Genomic DNA, 16,692 nt, shown 5'->3' on the forward strand with positions numbered 1-16,692 from the left:
TGTGGTTGCAATATTAATTATTAGGTTTAAACAAAAAGTTGGTGACTTGTGAAACGCTTGTGGGAGTCAAAAACACTATCCCTTGCGTGGACTCTGAGGGGAATGGATGTCATGGTCGGATCTTGTCACCCTCTTGCAAGAGCGCACATTTCGGATTAGGTTATGAACAGTATTTTCCTGTACATTCGATTGAAGTAACATTATAGAAGTTGATTATGTTAGTAAAATTGATTATAATTTGTTCCATTGAATATATAAAGCAATAATATTTCTATGATCCTGTGAAACGCTTTTGGGGGTTGAAAACACAATCTCCAGCATGGACATTTAGTGAGCTGTACTTCCTTTTCAGCTCTCGCAATTGACACGCGATATTGTGCCTTTGCAATTAAGTTAACAGTGCTTTTCTTGTAATTCTCAACAAATTAATATACCAGAGATGTTGGTTACCTTGGAAAAACTGATTATAATTTGTTCCGTGAAATATCTAAAGCAATAATATTTTTACGATCTTGTGAAGACCTCTCTGCTGTCTGGTAAGAGGTGTGGGAGAGGAACCACACCCTAAGGAAAGATTGTGATTGTTCCATATGGATGCCTTTATTTAGAAGAAGATTCCATCCTTTTTGCTTTAGTTTACTATTAGATTTTGGTGAGAGTAGACATATTTGGCTTTCTCTCTTTAACTGTTTGCTTCTCTTCACAAAGATGTCTTTATCAGATTCAGATGAACAGCCAAGGGCAGCTGCACCAGCTCAGTCACCTCAGCTTCCCAAGGAATCCTTGGTTTGGAAGTTCCTTGAAATGTGGCCTGGTGACAAGAAAGTGTCTCCAACGTACGTTACCTGTGAACTTTGCAGTAAAGAGTTCAGCCGGGGGAGTTTTAATAAACAATATAGCATGAGTATTACAGGGATGTGGAGACACCTGAGGTCAATGCATCCACAAAGGCTTGCATGGGTAGAGTTGGCTCATGCTGTGGAGCTAGACAACTCTACAGGGGCTTCAACGTCATTTGCTCCAGAAGATACTGTGTCTGTGCAGGTTTTAAGTGTGCGAGTGGACAATAACGCTACTTTCTTTAATGACGTGCTATTTTGCTGCTAGTGTAAGCAGATTCTTTTTTCATCAGAGACAAGCAGGTCTGCACAGGAGAAACTTGTCCATTGTCCAAACTTGGCCTGATGTTTTTAGGCCCATCTGCCCTGAAGTGGGGCAGAAGACACTAGACACCAGGGTTTTTGCAATGTTGTTTTTGGGGAGCATCCCCTTGGGCAAGGGTCACTCCCCTTTATGGGGCGATTATTGTGGCAGTTTCTGTCCCCCTCGGGCAGATAGGCCTTATGTTTTTAGGCCAAGCCACTAGACACCAGTTTCTTTTTCAATGTTGTTGTTGAGGAGCAGCCCCTTGGTCAAGGGTCGCTCCCCTTTATGGGGGTGATTATTTTGGCCGTTTCTGCCTCCCTTAGGGGCAGATAGGCCTTATGTTTTTAGGCCCATCTGCCCCCAAAGTGGGCAGAAGACACTAGACACAATTTTCTTTTCAATGTTGTAGTTGGGAGAAGCCCCTTAGGCAAGGGTCGCTTCCCTTTATGGGGTGAATATTTTGGCCATTTCTGCCCCCTTGGGGGCAGATCAGCCTTATGAGTTTAGGCCCATCTGCCCCCAAGGGGGGCAAAAGCCACTAGACACCAGAGTTTGTTCAATGTTATTGTTAGGGAGTGGCCCCTAGGGCAATAGTCGCTCCCCTTTATGGGGTGAATATTTTGTCAATTTCTGCCCCCTTGGAGGCAGATGAGCCTCGTGTTTTTAGGCCCTAGGGGGAAGAAGCCACTAGACACCACAGATGGCAGAATGTTGTTGTTAGGGAGCGGCCCCTTGGAAAAGGGTTGCTCCCCTTTTAGGGGGTGGTTATTTTGCCAGTTTCTGCCCTCTTGGGGGCAAACTGGCATTACGCTTTTAGGCCAACCTGCCCCCAAAGGGGGCAGAAGCCACTAGACATCAGGGATGTTAGTTTGAAGATGTTTTTGTTGTTGGGGAGAAGCCGCTTGGGCAAGGATTGCTCCCCTTTTGGGACTGAATGTTTAGACTATATTTTTAGACTGGTATATGCCCCCGAGCTTGGCTGGTGGATTGTGTGAGGACTGGTGCATTATTTGCATATGTCATTGTAATGTTTTATTTCTCCTTTTTATTCTAGTGCAAAGCTTTTGTTTCCGTTGATGTGATTCCTGTTTGCAGTTTCGGCAGTGGTTGAGCTGCAGTTTGGTTAGTTGCATGTGCTTGAAAAGAAATTCTTTTGTTGTGTTTACTCCAAATGAGTATTATTGTCATGCATGGATGCATTTTTTGTAAGTGGTGTCATAATAGCAGCATATTTTGCTTATGTTTTGATTGTGAAATTCTTTTTGGATTTGTGCACGATGTGTATTGTATTGTCTTATGTGGAATTTTCTTTTCCTTTTTCTTTTTTAGTGGAATATTGTTGGTCCTTGCTGTGTCTGCGTAGAGTAGTGAGCCTAGCTGTTTCTGGCAAGTGAGTGATATCATTTTGGAGTATATAGGTCTTAGTGATAAAGCCACATTTTGATTATTACTTATTTTACAGTGTTTGTTGCTGTTGACTTGTTTGTCAAGTTACCTTTATTAGTAAGGATTAAGGCTAGCCGCAGGATTACTGCTTAGCAGGTTGTTGGTATGCTTTTTAAATCTTCCTCTGACCATGATTATGAGACTGACAGTGCATCTGAGGCAGAAGAGTTAGTGCAAGATTCTGGTTGTGAGTTTTCTGTCCACAAGGAATCATCTAATGATGAAGAAGCTCTCAGTGCGGATGAAGCTAATCTCAGTGCGGATGAAGTGCCTGTTTTAGAGGAGGACACTGATGTGTCGATGGTGCAGCAAGAGTCATTTGGATTGCAGCCTTGGGCTGGAATGCTTCCTATTGGAAGTGCTGACTCTGCGTTGATCCAAACATTGAGCAGCCAGTGAAGCCTGCCTTTAGTGGTGATGCAGGGTGTAGAGTGAATTGTGATTTTTTTTGCCTATACAGTATTTTTGTTGTTTATGGATGATGTATTTTTGGCTGAGATTGTTGAGGAGACTAATTTGTATGCTGAACAGTATTTGAGGGCCAAAAGTGCCAGACGTAGGCCCTGCTCTTAGGCTACCCAGTGAACTCCCACAAATCTGGATGAGATGAAGATGTTTTGGGGTTTAACTTTTTTGATGGGATTGATAAGGAAGCTGTCCCTGGCTTCATATTGGTCTACCAGTCCCTTGATAGCAACAGCCGTATTTCCTGCAATTATGAATCGTGATTGGTATTTACTTTTGCTTCAGATGCTGCATTTTGTTGATAATGCTTCAACGTTGCCATGGGATCACCCTGATTGTGACCACCTTTTTAAGATTCTGCCTGTCCTTGATCATTTTGTAGATCAATTTTCAAAGAACTATGCTCCAGGGAAAGAAATAGCTGTTGATGAGTCTTTGGTTATGTTCAAGGGCCGTTTGTTTTTTAGGCAGTACATTCCTAGCAAGAGGGCACGTTATAGAATTGGGATGCATATGTTGTCTGAGAGTAGGACAAGATATGTCTATTATTTCCAGGTGTACACAGGTAGGGATTCCACTATTGAACCCCCTTGTTCTCCGTCCTAGTTAGGAGTTAGTGAGAAAATTGTGTGGGATGTTGGTAGAGGAAATTTTAACGAAGGTCACCATTTGTACCTAGATAACTTCTACACTGCTGTGCAATTGTTTAAGTAATTGTTCAAAGTGGACACTGTTGCTTGTGGCACAATCAGCTCTAACTGTAAAGGTTACCCAAAAGACTTGTTTCCAAAAAGCTTGAGAGGGAACAGTGCAGGGTCTTGTGAAGTGATGAACTGCTAGCTGTGAAATTTGTGGACAGGATGGATGTCTACATGCTGACTACCATCCATGATGAAAGTACTACACCTGTGACTGTTTGGGGCCAGGTTGCGGAAGTGTGCAAACCTGTGTGCAATGTAGACTACAAAAATCACATGGGTGGTGTAGATAGAGTAGATCAGAGGTTGGAACCTTACACTGCTGTTCGTAAGGCTTATATTTGGTATAAGAAGTTGGCCATCTGTCTCTTCAACTTAGCAACTTTGAATGATTTTATTGTATTTTAAAGGAGTGTTCTCCATAGTCAAGGATGACTTTTGTTCAGTTTCAGGTGTCTGTGATAGGCAGCCTTGTTATAGTCGAACAGGCAAGTGTTCCTAGAGTTGGAGTGGTGGAGGATGTGGCTAGATAGAAAGATCACACCTTTACTAATTTAATTCCTCTCCCACCCAAAAAAACAATCCCTGTAAGAGATGTAGTGTCTGTTTGCGAAGAGGTATGCGGACAGAGAGTCATATGCACTGTGCTGGTTGTCCTTCTAAACCTGGGCTGTGTGTGCCCACATTTTTCAGATGGTATCACACACAATAGAGTTTTTGGGAGCAACCATGAGTGTAATAATAAACTGCCTGGTCTGTGTTGTTTTATATTTTTAGTTCTGTTTCATGGTTGGCATTAGTGTGATGTATTTAGTTTCAGCTGTTGATTTGTAGTTTGAGTTTTGTATCCACTACAACTGGTTTGTGTTTACTTTTTTGTCAAAGAAATGCGATGGCGATGTGCGTGGACAGCCGTTTGGCTGGCCATGTGCATGGATTGGATTTGGCTGGTGGTGTGCATGGACTGGGTCTTAGCTGGCTGTGTGAATGGAGTGGCGTATGGCTGGCTGTGGGCTTGGACTGGGGCTTGGCTGGCAGTGTGCGTGGACTGGGGCTTGGCTGATGGTGTGGGAGGACTGGCGCTTGGCTGATGGTGTGTGTAGACTGGAACTTGGCTAGTGGTGAGAGTGGAGGTGTGAGTGGACTGGTGTTTAGCTGGTTTTGTGTGAGTAGTGATTTACTGCTGGTCATTAGCCAAATGCCACTGCACACACTATATCAACGACCAGCCGGTGCGATTGCTATGTCAGTCATGTGGGCGTATAAAAGTGATGGGCCCTTGAATGGCGCTGTCTGTGGTTGTGAATGTTGCAATGTGCTGGGCCCGCAGCTAGTGGTGTGAATGATCTTGTGTGTGTCACGTATGAAAGGTGTGTGAATGGCCTGTGAGGTCGGTGCCTTGCCGTGGCTTTACAGCTCACGGGCTGTGAGTCTTTGCTTCAGTTTTTTAACCTTTCAATTATTAATAGTGCATTTCTTTTTGTGAAATCTCTTGTTAATAAAAATTTACGTTCTGAACCTTCACTCACCCCCATGCCAAATCCAACCAGTATCTGTGTGTACCGAAGGAGTAGTTAGTTGTGAAGCATTATTTGTTTTTTCTATCTTTCTCTGCCAGGGTGTACATTGACTCTCCATTGCCTGTTGATGTGAGTCTTGAAATTTGCTAGTGGTGTGAATGTGTGTGTCGAATATGAAAGGTATGTGAATGGCCTGTAAAGAGGTTGGTGCCTTGACCTGGCTTTACAGCTCACAAGCTGTGAGTCATTGGTTCAGGCTTTTAACCTTTAATTATTAACAGTGCCTTTAATCTCTTGTTAATAAAATAAATATACCTTTTGAACCTTTCACTTACCCTCGTGCCAAATCCAACCAGTATGTGTGTGTACTTGAGGAACAGATGGATGGGCAGTAATATTTGTATTGTCTGTCTTTCCCTGCGAAGGTTTAGCTTGCCTCTAGGGAAAATCTACCAACTCTAGATATTTTTGTGAACTAAAAACCAAGGGGAGTACTTGGTGGTGTGCCTCTCATTGATCCCAACAAGTTTCCTTACCCACAATGCCATGCAATCCTCAAAGTGTGCCGGCATGGTGATCCCAGACAAAAATGTGAGGAAAATTTGATTTTTTAAGCTAAATTTGAGGTTGGCAGGGGATATTCTGGGTAGGAAACCTTAGGGGGATCCACACAAGCCATACATCCCTGGACTCCCCCGGATGTCTATGTTTCAGAAATGTCTGGGTTTGGTAGGTTTCCCTAGATGGCCGCTGAGCTCCAGGACCAAAGACGCAGTTGACCCCCTTGCAAAACCAGGTCATTTTGTAATAGATAATATTGGTGTCTCCACAATACGTTTTGGGCCCTTGCATGTTGTGGGTATTTGGCCCACCTACACAAGTGAGGTACCATTTGTATTGGGAGATGTGGGGGAATGCTGGGTGGTAGAAATTTGTCAGCCCGGTGATTCAACAACTTTCCCACACAGAAATGTGAGTAATATGCGATAATTTTCTGCTAAATTTGAGGTTTGCAGGGGATTCTGGGGAAGAAGACTTTGCGGGATCCACACAAGTCACACCACCCTGGACTCCCCTGGGTGTCTAGTTTTCAGAAATGTCTGGGTTTGGTAGTGCTTAAAACAATTGTCTTTAAATGTGTGTTTCTAAATGCACCAGCACTTTCACACTTATTTGTTATATATGTTGAGAACTTTCACTTTTGTTAGGAATGAACCTTTAACAGTCATTGTACTGTGTCTACTGCACCACTCTGGCTATCAAGAGTAGAAATGCGCTGCCATTGTTTTCTTTTAAACAAAAACTGGGTTTAGGCTTAAATCAGTAAGGCCAAGCCTATAAACATAAATAACACCAAAATTACCAATACTGAACCAAGATTTACTAACCGCATTTATTTAGCGGGGGAACATATTGAGTGAAAACAACATGGACCTCTAGACCACTTTTTCCGTCTGTTTAATAAATTCTATTTCATCAATTGTTTTTTAAAGCACTTTACTTTTTAGTGACTTCAGAAAATGAATTACAAACACATATCACAAAAATGTAGCTGTGAACACATAAAACTTTTTCATTCTTGACGCACTCTATTCATCACCAGACTTTCATATCTCACATTCATTCACATACCATACTGCGCAGATCAAAACAAGCATACTATCATACTCTGAATTACATCAAAAAATCAATTTGGAAGATATTTCCAATTCAATCAAAAAATTATTTTCAATAAGGCCATAGAATCATTTTTAACAAGATGATACACATGTACAGGTTTTCAAAAAGTTATTTGAAAATCTTATGACCAATGAGCTACGGTCGACGCGTTTCAAGCCCCTTCTATTCTTGAGGCTCTCATCAGGACCTAAAAGCTAAAAAGACAGGAAAAAGCTTAGTACTACTAGACACCCATGGGCTCTACATGCCACTGCACACCTTTCTATTTTGTGTACCTTTGTTTAGAGCGGAACAGGACATCCAGAAGCTCTTTGGACCTACAAGGAAACGACCCAATAGATGAGCAAAACTGAACAACAATCAACATAAAATCATGCATTCCAGAATTTGATATATGCTTACTTTAAGTGTGTCGTCTTGTGGTTGAATCTAAAAAACGGGAACAGGGACGTCAGTCTCTTTGATAATATCCTAGCAAGTTCAAGATATATTGGGGGCTGGGACGTAGGACTTACTTTTTTTCTTGCTTGCACCCTCTTCAATATACGTATCGTGAGGTCACCTTTAATAGGCTGTTTTTTCACTGACGCTGTAATATCAATATTCAGCAGTCAGTGTCCACTTCTTTACTGAAGATCTTTATGACGATTAAAAAATGATGGAAAAGGAATACCTTTTATTCTGTCTGCGGAAGCGTCTCTTTTCTTATTTGACGCGTTCAGGGGGATATTGCCGGCTTCGCTTTAAATCTGTGGCAAGAAGGAGGGAGAATGCGCTCAGATTCGCTTAGCGTACTTATTAGCTAGAGACCTATTTCATTGCCGATGGTTCATGTTGCTGGCCTCTCGTGTACCTGAGTTCTTTGACGTGCTCTTTCTCAACCCGGAAACAATTTCTTCTGTGATCCGCGTTTGAACAGTGGATCTCGTGGGATTAGAAATATGTGTCATATCCTTTGGTGTTCATGGGACATGTAGTTTTTTCTGCTCGGGACCAATCAGTTGTCATTTGGTTGGATTATTTGGAGCGCAAGTTCGTTGTCTTGTGGTTCATTATGAAGTGTGGTGGTTTCCACAACCCACATAATGCAAAAAGGATCTAATGTGCTTAAAGCTGCGTGGCATGTCCTATACTAATTACAGCACTTGAAATTTTGCTTTTGTTCCTTTACTTAAAACGATAAAAGATGTATTCACACCCAAGTTTGATATCTTAGTGTTCATTGTGTGACGGATGCCGTGAAACATATATAAAAAATCTATCAAAAAGTCGGACTTATGATTCTCTTACATTGCATTATGGGAATTGTAGTTAGAAACGCTTCTTCTCATAGAAGTCGCTGAGTATCTAAATCAAGCTTGGTGTTCCGTTTCAACAGCCATTAAGGAACCCAATGTGGGAGGGGAGAGTTTTCGGCATAAATCGAAATACACTTTATTTCAAGTTGTATATTTCTGAGAGTTCGTTGAGGCCGTTAACAGCTGTGTTGAATTTCACTATTAACATGGCTTCTCTTCTTGACAGTTTTGTATCAAGGTCCCCTCCTCTTGGATCCTGTTCCACTTTTGAAATCATAGTCCATTTCAGATCTTTTATCTGATGATTATGCGTTTTCCAATGATTGACTAATGGTGCATTTTGCACATTTTTGTTAATTCTCGATTTGTGTTGAGAGACACGGACTCTAATTTCTTGACTAGTCTTCCCTATATATAGTTGATTGCATGGACAACGTATTCCATAGATTACATTTCTACTTTTACAATTTGTAAATGATTCGTGTTTCCAATGGATATAGTTGTGAGTAAACAGTGTCCCTTCTTCAGTAGAGTCACAGCATGCACAAGTTCCGCACTTATGATGGCCAGATATTGGTGGAAGTCCTACATAGTCTCTTAGAGAGATTTGTTTGGCTGCTGGCATTGCTGCTCGTACCACTTGATTCGCAATACTACGGTCTTTCTTGAAGGCAAAAAGTGGATTTTCATTTAGTGAATGGTCTAGATATTTAATCAGATGCCAGTTTTGGTTGATTACTTTCTTTAGATTGTTAGAGTTTGGACAAAATGTGGAAACGCAAACTATCCTTTTCAATGGAGGCTTATCTTTTTTCTCCAATAGAGCTTCCCGCGGGAAGCTCTATTGGAGAAAAAAGATAAGCCTCCTTATTAAATATCTAGACCATTCACTAAATGAAAATCCACTTTTTGCCTTCAAGAAACACCGTAGTATTGCGAATCAAGTGGTACGAGCAGCAATGCCAGCAGCCAAACAAATCTCTCTAAGAGACTATGTAGGACTTCCACCAATATCTGGCCATCATAAGTGCGGAACTTGTGCATGCTGTGACTCTACTGAAGAAGGGACACTGTATACTCACAACTATATCCATTGGAAACACGAATCATTTACAAGTTGTAAAAGTAGAAATGTAATCTATGGAATACGTTGTCCATGCAATCAACTATATATAGGGAAGACTAGTCAAGAAATTAGAGTCCGTGTCTCTCAACACAAATCGAGAATTAACAAAAATGTGCAAAATGCACCATTAGTCAATCATTGGAAAACGCATAATCATCAGATAAAAGATCTGAAATGGACTGTGATTGCAAAAGTGGAACAGGATCCAAGAGGAGGGGACCTTGATACAAAACTGTCAAGAAGAGAAGCCATGTTAATAGTGAAATTCAACACAGCTGTTAACGGCCTCAACGAACTCTCAGAAATATACAACTTGAAATAAAGTGTATTTCGATTTATGCCGAAAACTCTCCCCTCCCACATTGGGTTCCTTAATGGCTGTTGAAACGGAACACCAAGCTTGATTTAGATACTCAGCGACTTCTATGAGAAGAAGCGTTTCTAACTACAATTCCCATAATGCAATGTAAGAGAATCATAAGTCTGACTTTTTGATAGATTTTTTATATATGTTTCACGGCATCCGTCACACAATGAACACTAAGATATCAAACTTGGGTGTGAATACATCTTTTATCGTTTTAAGTGAAGGAACAAAAGCAAAATTTCAAGCGCTGTGATTAGTATAGGACATGCCACGCAGCTTTAAGCACATTAGATCCTTTTTGCATTATGTGGGTTGTGGAAACCACCACACTTCATAATGAACCACAAGACAACGAACTTGCGCTCCAAATAATCCAACCAAATGACAACTGATTGGTCCCGAGCAGAAAAAACTACATGTCCATGAACACCAAAGGATATGACACATATTTCTAATCCCACGAGATCCACTGTTCAAACGCGGATCACAGAAGAAATCGTTTCCGGGTTGAGAAAGAGCACGTCAAAGAACTCAGGTACACGAGAGGCCAGCAACGTGAACCATCGGCAATGAAATAGGTCTCTAGCTAATAAGTACGCTAAGCGAATCTGAGCGCATTCTCCCTCCTTCTTGCCACAGATTTAAAGCGAAGCCGGCAATATCCCCCTGAACGCGTCAAATAAGAAAAGAGACGCTTCCGCAGACAGAATAAAAGGTATTCCTTTTCCATCATTTTTTAATCGTCATAAAGATCTTCAGTAAAGAAGTGGACACTGACTGCTGAATATTGATATTACAGCGTCGGTGAAAAAACAGCCTATTAAAGGTGACCTCACGATACGTATATTGAGGAGGGTGCAAGCAAGAAAAAAAGTAAGTCCTACGTCCCAGCCCCCAATATATCTTGAACTTGCTAGGATATTAACAAAGAGACTGACGTCCCTGTTCCCGTTTTTTAGATTCAACCACAAGACGACACACGTAAAGTAAGCATATATCAAATTCTGGAATGCATGATTTTATGTTGATTGTTGTTCAGTTTTGCTCATCTATTGGGTCGTTTCCTTGTAGGTCCAAAGACCTTCTGGCTGTCCTGTTCCGCTCTAAACAAAGGTACACAAAATAGAAAGGTGTGCAGTGGCATGTAGAGCCCATGGGTGTCTAGTAGTACTAAGTTTTTTCCTGTCTTTTTAGCTTTTAGGTCCTGATGAGAGCCTCAAGAATAGAAGGGGCTTGAAACGCGTCGACCGTAGCTCATTGGCCATAAGATTTTCAAATAACTTTTTGAAAACCTGTACATGTGTATCATCTTGTTAAAAATGATTCTATGGCCTTATTGAAAATAATTTTTTGATTGAATTGGAAATATCTTCCGAATTGATTTTTTGATGTAATTCAGAGTATGATAGTATGCTTGTTTTGATCTGCGCAGTATGGTATGTGAATGAATGTAAGATATGAAAGTCTGGTGATGAATAGAGTGTGTCAAGAATGAAAAAGTTTTATGTGTTCACAGCTACATTTTTGTGATATGTGTTTGTAATTCATTTTCTGAAGTCACTAAAAAGTAAAGTGCTTTAAAAAACAATTGATGAAATAGAATTTATTAAACAGACGGAAAAAGTGGTCTAGAGGTCCATGTGGTTTTCACTCAATATGTTCCCCCGCTAAATAAATGCGGTTAGTAAATCTTGGTTCAGTATTGGTAATTTTGGTGTTATTTATTATTATTATTATTATTATTGTTTTCTTTGGCATTGGTGAGGTACACTTGAATAATGTCAAAGATGAGTGTTTTTTCTTTTTAAACATGTTAAAATGCAACAACTATGTTTAATGAATTGTGAAATGAATACACAGGCCTTGTTTATTGATTAACCTGTCCTTGTCCTTAAGTAAAGTGACGAGAATCGATGCAGCCACCTTCCGATTTTGTTTCTTGTGCATTAACTGAAGCAGGTGCACATTGCACTAGCCGACACTGCAGTCACATATTGAAGTCAAAGGAGTAGATCAAACATTTAAAAAAAATACCACTCACTTTTAAACATTGGTTTGATTATAACCCTACATTAACAAAGTAAGCGAAGTAGGTGAGCAGCAACCTGCCCCTCTCCATGAGAAGAGGTGCCTTGCTTATTTATCCAAGCAATCCAAATACCAATTCATCCTTTCATTCTAATTCACCAGTAGCTGCCATGATTTAAACTTTACTTTCTCTCATCCAGTCTTTCACCAAAATATCCAATCCATTATCTATCCTTTCAATATCCACCTTTTCTTCTAACCATCCTTTCACCCATCAATCCCTTTCCCCACAAACCCTTTCACCCACCAATCCTTTCACTCATATACCATTTTCCTTTCTTTTAACTTACCGTTCCTTAAAGTTCCCCTCAAGCCATCAACGCTCATCATGTGATCTTTTGATGAGTTGCAGATATGAGGCCATAACTCAACCACCGCTGCATCTGGTAAAGCAGGGGGGGATTCAAAGTCATGAGTTGACAATGCCCTGGCAGTAAGTGAGTATACTAGTAATTATCGATAAGAAATCAATATTGTAACTTACCAGTATCCATCCCTGCCACCTCTTTTCCCCCTCCAATTGAATCTCCTCTTGCAGCAGCACTACTTCTGCAGCATCACTGGTGGTCTGTGTGGCTAGAAGAAAACATTATACATAGTTTAGATGCCAGATAAGTCTCCCCTTATTTTTTTAAATAAAAAAAACTACCGTAATACATTGCTACAGTTCAGTTAGCACTGCATTATCGTCTAACAAAAGTATGACTCTGGGCTTTTGGTTGGTTGACAATGTTAGCCACGCCATGTAGTGAAGTCAACGAAAAATGTTTTGTAATAGAGAGACAGCACTACTACCTATGATGATCATGATCACTCAGTCATTGAAGCACAATAGTGGTCAAAGAAAGACATATGGTGTTGGCTGGCAAATGCAATGGGACCTCACACTTTTTTCCAACCATGCTACACTGTCATGGAAACTGCTGGTATACTGTATAAATGAGTTACAAAGCACATAGTATTGGGGGTGGGGGTGGGTCCATGACCATGGTCACTCTGTCGTTAATTCAACTGTTAGAGCATGCGGAGGAAAAAGAAAACCTTCTCAACAAACATATATGGTGAATATTATTTATAATATTAGCTTACTTGGGCCTGCAATCGTCACATTTGACAGGAGAGTACCAAAAATGTGTTCTTAGCCATACAGTATCACACAATATATAAGAGAGGGGGAAAGATTATTACTAACAAAGCAGAAGATAAATGAACTAGAGATTGGAAAAAGTCAGCTACCAAAAAAGAAAACCATGTAATATAAGAAAAAATAAAGGTTATGCAGGGATAACAGGAATTAAACAAAACATGAATAGGGGAGTTGGAGAAAAAAAAGGAGACAGTATAAAGTCAGTCAGTCAGTCAATTATCTTTATTCGATTATTAAAAATCATAAAAGATCGAGCAAGAATACATAACAACATTACATCAGATCAAAAAATTTGCATACAATTATCACAAAAAGAAACATTAAATTTTACAATAAAACATACATAAATATTTAAAAGGGATAAAAAGAAGGGTTTGTTAAAAAGAGAGGAAATTCATTTTTCAGAGATAAAGTGCCTGTGCCTTATTTGATACTTATTTAAACGTGCTCCTGCCACTAGAAAACTAGCGACAGAGAAGGCTACTTTTATATTAGGAAGAAGTTGCAAGAACAACAGGGCTGGTTTTACCTGGATAAAGCCCTGAGTACGTAAAATAGGGAGCAAATATCTTTTTCTAATCTCAGTATAATGACCGCAAAACATGATAAAATGCATCGTATCCTGAATTGAAAAATGATCGCAATCGCATGGTTCAGCGTCATCAGGTCTAGCCCAGGTTCTGAAATTACCCAATATAAAATGAATTGAGTAAAAACGAAATCTCGTTAGGAGAAAACGATGGTAAGGATTTGTTACCCAAAGAAGGTAAGGTTCCATTCCAGGAACAGAGGAAAGCAAATAGTGTTTCCTTACCATGGTTTTTTTTAGCTCTAGTGCTTCCCTTTCCAGGGCATATAGATTTACCAATGTATTTTTAACTAATTTTAAATCTTCATGAGTTATTTCATCTGGAGATGAGAAGAGCTCCGGACGGCCTGCTAAAGACAGCTGGGTTCTCACATATCTTACCCATGGGATTTTAAGTGCTCTATCCAGGGCTAAACAATCTTTTAAAATGATGTGATTTAATGTGAGCTCCTGGTTAAGCCAGGTTTTTAGCCAGCCAATCACTGGGGCTAATATTAAAATATCAGATATGTAGCCCAAGCCTACCTCTGTGTGCAATGCGAATGTCGGGGTTGATTGGGGAACAGAAAGGAGAGATCTCAAAAATTTATTTTCTACATTCTGTATTTTAGCGGAGCTAGTATATCCCCAGATGACAGAGCCATACTGGGCGACTGACAAGCATTTTGCTTTATAAACTTTAATTATACTTTCCATGGGACGGGCGCCCAGTTTTTTGGCAAAACCCAACAGTCCTGCGGTCGCTCTAGCAACAGCACTACTTTTAACCAGAAGCTGGGGACCCCAAGTGCCCTTTTCGTCAAAAGTCACACCTAAGTATGGGAAAGAAGGGACTCTCTTAACCTCCTTCCCCACGCAATAAAATGTTAGCATCTTTTTTTTCCTACCTGCGGGTCCAGCGATCATTACATGTGATTTTTCTGTATTAATTTTCATGTCCAAAGATGACATAAAAGCTCCAAAAGATAAAAGGAGTTTATTCAATGCAACTCCAGAACGTGCGAGAAGAACAGCATCATCCGCGTACAGGAGGGCAGGTATCTTTGTCTCCCCTGCACGCGGAATATCACTATGTGATGTTAACATTACTGCCTCAAGGTCATTAATATATAGGGTGAAGAGGAGGGGGGCAAGTATGCACCCTTGCCTAACCCCCCTCTCTGACCTAAAGAGGCAGGTGCATCTTCCTTCCCTAGTGACTCTAACTGAAGTCATGAGATCCTTATGTAGCTCAGCTAAGTAATCGACTAAAGGGGGGTCAAGGCCCATGCCCAAAAGGATCCCCCAAAGCTTCGACCTGTTGACCAGGTCAAAAGCTGAGGAGAGATCCATAAAGGCCATGTACAGTGAACCACCCCTAGCGACTACATATTTGTTTATAATTAGCTCTAGGTTTAGGCACTGATCTAAAGTTCCTCTATTGGCTCTAAAGCCATATTGTGCATTAGATAAAATACCCTTACTTTCTAAAATCAGGGACAATCTACCTAAGAGGACTCTCCCCAGGATTTTAACACTCGAATCAATAAGAGAGATAGGCCTGTAACAGGCCGGGTCTGTCCTCTGTCCTTTCTTGAAGATTGGCACAATGGTCGAAATTGCCCAGCTAGGGGGGAAAATAAATTCCCTTGTGGCATTAAAAATATTAGTTAAAATTTTTGAGCTAAGTTCAGGAGCGCTCTTAAAGAAGTCTGCAGGGACCCCATCTGGCCCCGGTGCCTTTTTACAGAGTGTATCTTTAATTGCATGTATCACCTCTTCCTGAGTAAAGGGAGGAATATGAGTTAATGGTTTTGGTACGGGTGTTTCGCAATCTATTATAGTGTGGGTTTGGCTATAAATATTACTAAAATGTGACACCCACTGTTCATCTGGGATGATACAGTCAGCTCTCTGATTATCTAATCCCACAAAATATGGGTGATTTATGACTGCCCAAAATTTAGCACTATCTTTCTGTGTCTCGGGCAGTAACAAATCATTCCAAGCCTCATCTTTAATCTCAGATTTCCTCTTCCTAATGGCTGAATTATATTGTTTCCTCAATAATGCTATCAACACTCTGTCTCTAGGTTTACACTTTAAGGCCTTAAGAAGGGCTGAATGGCCCCTAGAACAGTTTATATCGAACCATCTAGGGCCCATTGGTTTATTAAACTTTGCCTTTACAGTCAAATCTAAGTTGACTTGATGACAAATGACACTAAAGGCCTCAACCATTATGACACTCGGGTTTTTGTTATCTAAGCAGATGGCAATTTCATCAGCGACTTTGGCCATTGTTTCCTGTAAAAAGGTTGTTGGAATAACTTGGTCCCATTTCAGCCTACGATTTTGATCTTTTAGCGCAAGACCTGTCGCACACAGTGTGTCAATCTTCCTATTTTCCAGGACTCCATATGCTAAAACCTCTAAAATCACAGGATTGTGATCGCTAAAAACAGAAGTTTCTACCTTATAAACAAATATTTTAGGTAGAATTCTTAAAGAAACAAAAATGTAATCAATAATTGTGCCAGAATCATGACCCACATATGTTGGTAGCCTCAAATCATTTGAGCAGGTACAAAATTCATAAAGGTTGAGGGTGGCCAGAAGCGATTCCAAAATCTCTCCGCTTGGGGTGTGTTCAAAATGCGGAGATGAGGAATAAAAAGGAAATATCTCAGTTTCCCTCTGACAACCTGCCAGGCAGGGATGAATGTTAAAATCTCCCATAAGGATCACCTCATACTCGTAACAAGTATTCTCAATATGAGTAGATAAGAGATCCTCTAAGGATAACAAATGCTCGTTAGGAAATTGACTGGTCGAAGAATTATAAAAGTTAACAAATAAAATGGGGTTACAATTTGATGAAGTCAATTCAACCATTAAACAATTTTTGGATTTAGACTGAATGTGTCTAGGTTTACCTTTAACGTCAAGTGAAATATACACAGCTAACCCACCCCTTGCTATTCCTACTTTACTGGGGACTGCAGGTACTGAAAAATGAGAATAGCCATCTAAGGCCAAACACTCCAACGTTTCTCAAGTTTCCTGGAAAGCAAGAATGTCATAACTCCTGATTTTATCCAACCATATTTTATCTTTAAATTTGGTTCTGAGCCCAGCAATGT

This window comes from Triturus cristatus, chromosome 8 (assembly GCF_964204655.1).
Source record: "Triturus cristatus chromosome 8, aTriCri1.1, whole genome shotgun sequence".
NCBI classification, from domain to species: Eukaryota; Metazoa; Chordata; class Amphibia; order Caudata; family Salamandridae; genus Triturus; species Triturus cristatus.